The sequence below is a fragment of the Marmota marmota genome, unplaced genomic scaffold (genome assembly GCF_001458135.2).
Source record: "Marmota marmota marmota unplaced genomic scaffold, marMar, whole genome shotgun sequence".
Lineage (NCBI taxonomy): Eukaryota > Metazoa > Chordata > Mammalia > Rodentia > Sciuridae > Marmota > Marmota marmota.
The window spans coordinates 3,087,522-3,094,095 of record NW_025999900.1 but is presented as its reverse complement, the minus strand read 5'-3'; positions in this window follow the sequence as shown (position 1 = coordinate 3,094,095).

Below are 6,574 nucleotides of genomic sequence, written 5' to 3'. Positions count from 1 at the left end.
GCAATTTCATACTTCCTCAAATGTAAGCATAGTTATCATAAGATCCTGTAGTTCAACTCCTAGGTTGTTATAAGTTAAGCAGAGGGGTGAGGATTAGAGAATGAGGCAGTAAGTATACTTATGAGATTTGTATAGATTTATAAAATTGGTAGACATTACATGTTATAACTAAATCTAAAATCAGACTATATCTACATCAAGAGGAAAGTAAAACCTAAACCAGACAGTATCTGCCAAATCGTTGTAGCCCCAGATCTTAATAATTTCTAGTGCCAATCTAGCTTTTCTCTCACACTTTTCAAACAACAAAGAGAAAATATTGAAAATCATATCAACAGAATTAAGCTGGCTGAAGAGTAATTCTCAGTGTGCAACTCTTGGATCAGCATCTCTTAAGTACTTACTAGAACTGCAGCTTCCTGGGTCCTGTGCCAGACTTAATCAAAAATTTGAAGGCCAAGTCTCAATAATTTGGTTAACAAATCCACCAGGTCATTCAGATGTCCAAGTTATTATTCAAGTTATGTATTGTAATAGCACTTTGTCATTAAATAAACCACAGTTATTAAGTTACTAAATCATGTGGTCTGCTTGACCTAGATTCTCTAATACCAAACCCTTTCAAGTGGCTAGAATGGACTTAAAGTCTGTGTGTGTGTGTGTGTGTGTGTGTGTGTGTGTGTGTGTGTGTCTTCCAATACGGACTAAAGATCTTTTTAAAGAGTATTGTGGGCCACACTAGCCAGCTATGATCTATTTAAAAAGCTCTGAGCTAGAGAAAAAATAATTATCACATTGAGGAAATAAAAATTTCTTTAATCATCTACAATTCCCACAAAGGAAAGGACTTCTCCTAACTCCATATGACTTGAACATCAAAGTCTCAGGCACCCAGAGCCAGCTAACACATCAAGAAACATACTGTGAGGAACATACTGTTTTATCAAGTTTTGGCTCACTGCCCTCTTGCAACATCTGCCCTTGCAACAATTCTTCTCTTTTTTTTTATAAGTTTATTGTTCATCTATTACATTGCTCCATTACAATAATCCCCCTTATTTATAGTTTCAACCTCTGAGATTTCAGTTATCCACGATTCAAGAATATTAATTAAGGCCTATCAATTCATAAATTTTAAATTGTGTGCTGTTCTGAGTAGTGTGATGAATCTTTTGTCATCCACTCCATCCCTTTCAGGACATGAATCATCTCCCTGATCAGTGGATCCATGCTGTGTTGGCTACCCACTAGTTAGACACTTAGTTGCCCTCTTGTCATCAGATTGGCTTTTTGTTATTGCAGTGCTTGTGTTCCACCTTTATATTACTTGGTAATGGTCCTGAACTATGAGAACAATGATGCTGACAATTCAGATATGACAAAAAAGTAGTTGTGAAGTGCTTCTTTTAAATGAAAAGGTGAAATTTCTTGACCTAATAAGGGGGAAATAAATCATATGCTGACATTGCTAAGATCTATGATAGGAATGAAACATGGTATATAGAGAGTTTGATACTCTCCAAGGTTTGAGGCATCCTGGGGTCTTGTAATGTACCCACTGGGGGTCTTGCAGGACTGTGAACTGCTTTTCCAAATCAGACCCTTCAAAAGATCCCTTTAGGGCTGGGGATGTGGCTCAAGCGGTAGTGCACTCACCTGGCATGCATGGGGCGCTGGGTTCAACCCTCAACACCACATAAAAATAAAAAAATAAAGATATTGTGTCCACCTAAAACTAAAAAATAAATATTAAAAAAAAATCCCTTTATCTAGAAAACATGTTTCTCTTGTCAGTCTCCCTTTCAGCCTTATGAGTGTTTAAGATCTTTACCTAAAGTAGTTAATATCAAGTTTCTTTGTATGATATCAACCTCAGAAAACCAGACTATCTAGCTAATACTTATATGCAATAGAGTTCACATTGCTAAACCTGTGCTGTTCTGACTACCCAAGGCCCTCTCTTGCTTTCTTTGCTGACTGGGATTTTGTCATTATTTCCCTTGGTCAATCTGTGCTATGATCATGTAGCTAGAAGTGGCAGCTTTGCATTTGCCAATCCTGAAAATGTAAGGCAAGAAGGTCTAAGACAGAACCCTACCATTCAAACCAATAACCATGTAATTTACTTTTTTTAAAAAAATATTTTTAGTTGTAGATAGACATAGTACCTTTATTTTTTATTTTAGTTATTTGTTTTTATGTGATACTGAGGATCAAACCCAGTGCTAGATCAAACACGTGCTACGCAAGCACTGTACCACTGAGCTACACCCCCAACCCCCATGGGATTTACTCTCGGTCTAAATTGGCCAAGAACATTGATCGTCAGTATTTTTTTAATAAAAAATTGAAAATGCCCTGTAATTCAACATTTTATTTATAACAAAAATCATGGTATTGGGTTTTTTTAAAGATATTTTTATTTTATTTATTTATTTATTTTTTATGTGGTGCTGAGGATCGAACCCAGTACCTCACAAGTGCGAGGCATGCCCTCTACTGCTGAGCTATAACCCCAGCCCCATGGTATTAGTTTAAAAGACTTCTGCACCATCCATTTCAAAACATTTTTAAAACAGCCTTATGGCAATATATTTCTCTTCTAAATTTTGTCTTTTGTTTATTATATGAACCTCAAGATAACCTATGCTTTAGAATTATCATGCAACCTTCAAATATTGGTGGTGTTTATGATTAAGTTTTAAATTCATGTCTTCAACATATATACTTTTATTTATTTATTGGTACTGGGGATTACTGAGCTACACCCCTAGCCCTTTTCAAAATTTTATTATCAGACGGGATCTTGCTAAATTGCCCAGGTTGGCCTGGAACTTGCAATCTTCTGCTTCAGCATCCCAAGTAGTTGGGATTATGGGTGTGTGCCACTGCATCTGACTACAATTCATTTTTTATTTTCTGATATGTTTTAAATTTATCGCCACCAATCAAATGCAAGTGCATCATTCTTTTTATTTTTTAAATCTAAATTTCAATTAGAACAATGATGTATCACTAATGTTTATTAATAATCATCAATAGCACAAATTACCACATTTCAAATAATCTTCTAAGTATTTAAATTGACAGTTTTATTGAAACAAGACAATATAAAACAATAACTTTTGGGGCTGGGGTTGTGGTTCAGCAGCAGAGCGCTTGTCTAGCATGTATGAGGCCCTGGGTTCCATCCTCAGCATCACATAAAAATAAATAAAATAAAAGTATTGTGTCCAAGTACACCTAAAAAAATAAATATTTTTTTTAAAAAACAATAACTTTTTTACCTCAAAAATAATACTTATAGCCGCTTGGTGGTGAATGCCTGTAATCCCAGCGGCATGGGAGGCTGAGTCAGGAGGATCGTGAGTTCAAAGCCAGCATCAGCAACGGTGAAGCGCTAAGCAACTCAGTGAGACCCTGTCTCTAAATAAAATACAAAATAGGGCTGGGGATGTTGCTCAGTGGTCTAGTGTCCCTGAGTTCAATCCCTGGTACTACCACTGAGTGGTAGTTTGTAATTTCCAATATTATGTATATATCTACCAATGTGTCATGAGGAATGTTGATGGACACTAAAAAATAATAATTAAAAAAATAATAATGCTTATAACCAGGTGCAGTGGTCCATGCCTATGACCCCAGCTACTAGGCTAAGGCAAGGAAAATTGAGAGTTCCAGGCCAGCCTGAGCAATTTTATTTTCTCAAAATAAAAAATAAATAAATAAATAAATAAGGGTTTGGGGTGTAGCTGCATTGCAGAGCATTTGCCTAGCAACTCTTGCCTAGTTTTTGCAAAATCAGGAAGTAACGTTGCCTTGTTCCCATTACGGGGGTAGGAGGAGATGGGGGGCCCCTAAGGGTGAGGCTCAGGGGCAGAAGTGGTTGCCCTGGGTTCCGTACTCAGCATTGCAAACAAAACAAAACAAAAATCTACATCTAGTGCATTCAATAATATGTATTTAATAAATTTAACTTCTTCTAAAGTAAATTGAACAAACTGAAATTTGTGATTTCCATCTAAATTTATCCAGAGTGCCGAATGAGCATTTTCTTTTCTGCTGTGCAAGCTTTCCTTAAAGTTCTGAACTTGAAGTGTTGGACTTGAAAAACATTTCTGGGAAGGGGAAGGGGGAGGAAAATTCATTTCTATTGTGGAATTTAAAAACCCACCAATAGTAACATAATAATTACAAAAGTAAAATAGCTGGAAACATCCAACACTCTTACTTGACTGGAGCTTAAGACTCCAGTGAAATCTCATCTGCTCAAGGCCTGAGCAGAGGTAAGGGATGTTTTTCCAGGAGTTCTTCAACAACGCAATAACAAGAGGGCTAATTGTTTATTATTAACTACCAGTTCAAACTTGGTCTAAAATGCATAATTACTAGATTGGAAATTAATTCTTGTTGTCAGACTTCCACAGTCCTTCCTGCTTAAAAGAGAGTGTGAGCCATGCTTCGATTGTAATTTCCAATATTATATGTCTCCCAGTAGTTGATGGACATTAACCTGCATATTTTGCCTTTTTAAAAATTCTCACTACATAAATATTTCACCGATAAGTGTTCAATACAAATTCTGTTGCTAGACATTGGCCGTTCTTAAAAAGATTCTGTTCTATTTCTGCATGTGGTATTTCTAGAATAGCAATCTTGAAATTATCTTATGAAAAGTTTTCTCAATAGAATAAACTACATTTGGATTTTGAAAAATGAGTGCCCAGGATAAGCTCAAAAGAGAGAGGTTCCTATTTCTTTGCAATTATTCAAAACACTGTGTTGGACATCTGCAAAAAAAAAAAAAAAAGAAAGAAAATAACATTCACAATTCACTTTCATTGTTCTTGATAGAGTAGTCCTAAAATAATTGGGAGTAAGATATAAATTCTAACATTATCTACACATTAAAGTATATTGAGTTAGAATTACCAGTTAAAACTAACCAGGATGTTGAGATTTGAAAGTATTTGATTAACTTATTTTTAATTAGTTCAGTATTAAAAAGAAAGTCCTTTTTGATGAAAATCCTTTTAAATTTATACATAAACACTTCATGACTTTGTAATTAACTCTAATCTTTCTTTGACAATGGAGAGTCTAATCTCCCTCACAGTGGATAACTGGAACAAAAAGTCTTTAGACCCTGATCTGGAAGTTAGAGGCAAATTTTCCTAAAAGGGTATTTCAACAATGATTTATTCTTTGGTATGTGACTTTCTTGCAATGCTGAGGATGGAACCCAGGGTCTTGTGCATGTTAGGCAAGCATTCTACCACAGAGCTATATCCCTAGCCTCTGGTATGGGACATTTTTATATAACTGTTTTATGCAGTTGTTTTGATGTATGTATTTATTTATTTATTTTGCAGTACTGGGGATTGAACTTGGGGCATTCCACCACTGAGCTACATCCCCAGTCCTCTTTATTTCTTATTTTGAGACAGAATCTCAATAAGGTGCCCAGGCTAGCCTTGAACTGGAGATCCTCCTGCCTCAGCCTCCTAAGTGGCTGGAATTACAGGTGTGAGCCACTGTGCCCAGATTACGGTGTTTTTAAAATTTTATCATAAACTAATAAAACTTCTACATGGCTAAATAAAAATTTAAAACGGAATTAAGATGTAAAAAAAGGAAAAATTAAAATCTCTTCCCACTTTTAGTCAAATATTCTGACACCTCAGAGGTAACTACTATTAATCAGCTCTTCTGTTGACTTTTAAAAAAATGTATACATTGCCTTGCATAGCCTTTTAAAAGTTAATATAAGTAAAAATGAACTACATGTATGATTCTATAGTTTTCTTCATTTAGAAATGTGTCTGAAGGGTCTATGGAACTTTAATGGCTGTATATTTTTTTTTCTTACAGCATAATTTAGATAGCATTCTATTTGTACATTTAGGATATTGTTGTTTTTAAAAATTGCAATATGCTGGGTATGGTGGCACACTTCTATAATCCCAGGGCTTGAGAGACTGAAGCAGGAGGGTCGAGAGTCTGAGTCTAGCCTGGGCAATTTTTTTTTAAACATTTTTTTTAAATTGCAGATGGACACAGTACCTTTTATTTTATTTATTTATTTTTATGTGGTGCTGATGATCAAACCCAGGGTCTTGCATTTTTGAGGCGAGCGCTCTACCACTGAGCTATGCCCCAGCCCCTAGCCTGGGCAATTTAGTGAAATCCTATCTCAAAGTAAATTAAAATGAGCTGGAGTACGGAGCTATGGTTGTGGCTCAGTGGTAGAGCACTTGCCTTGCATGTGTGAGGCACTGGGTTTGATTATCAGAACCACATACAAATAAATAAGTAAGATAAAGGTCCATCAGCAACTAAATAAATAAATGTATTTTGTATTTTATTTAGAGACAGGGTCTCACTGAGTTGCTTTGTGCCTCACCATTGCTGAGGCTGGCTTTGGACACAAGATCCTCCTGCCTCAGCCTCCCAAACTGCTAGGATTACAGGCCTGTGCCACCATACCTGCCCCTATATATATGCGCATGCTGGAGTATTGCCCAGCACACACAAGGCCCCCGGGGTTCAATCCTCAGTACAGGGAAAAAAAAAA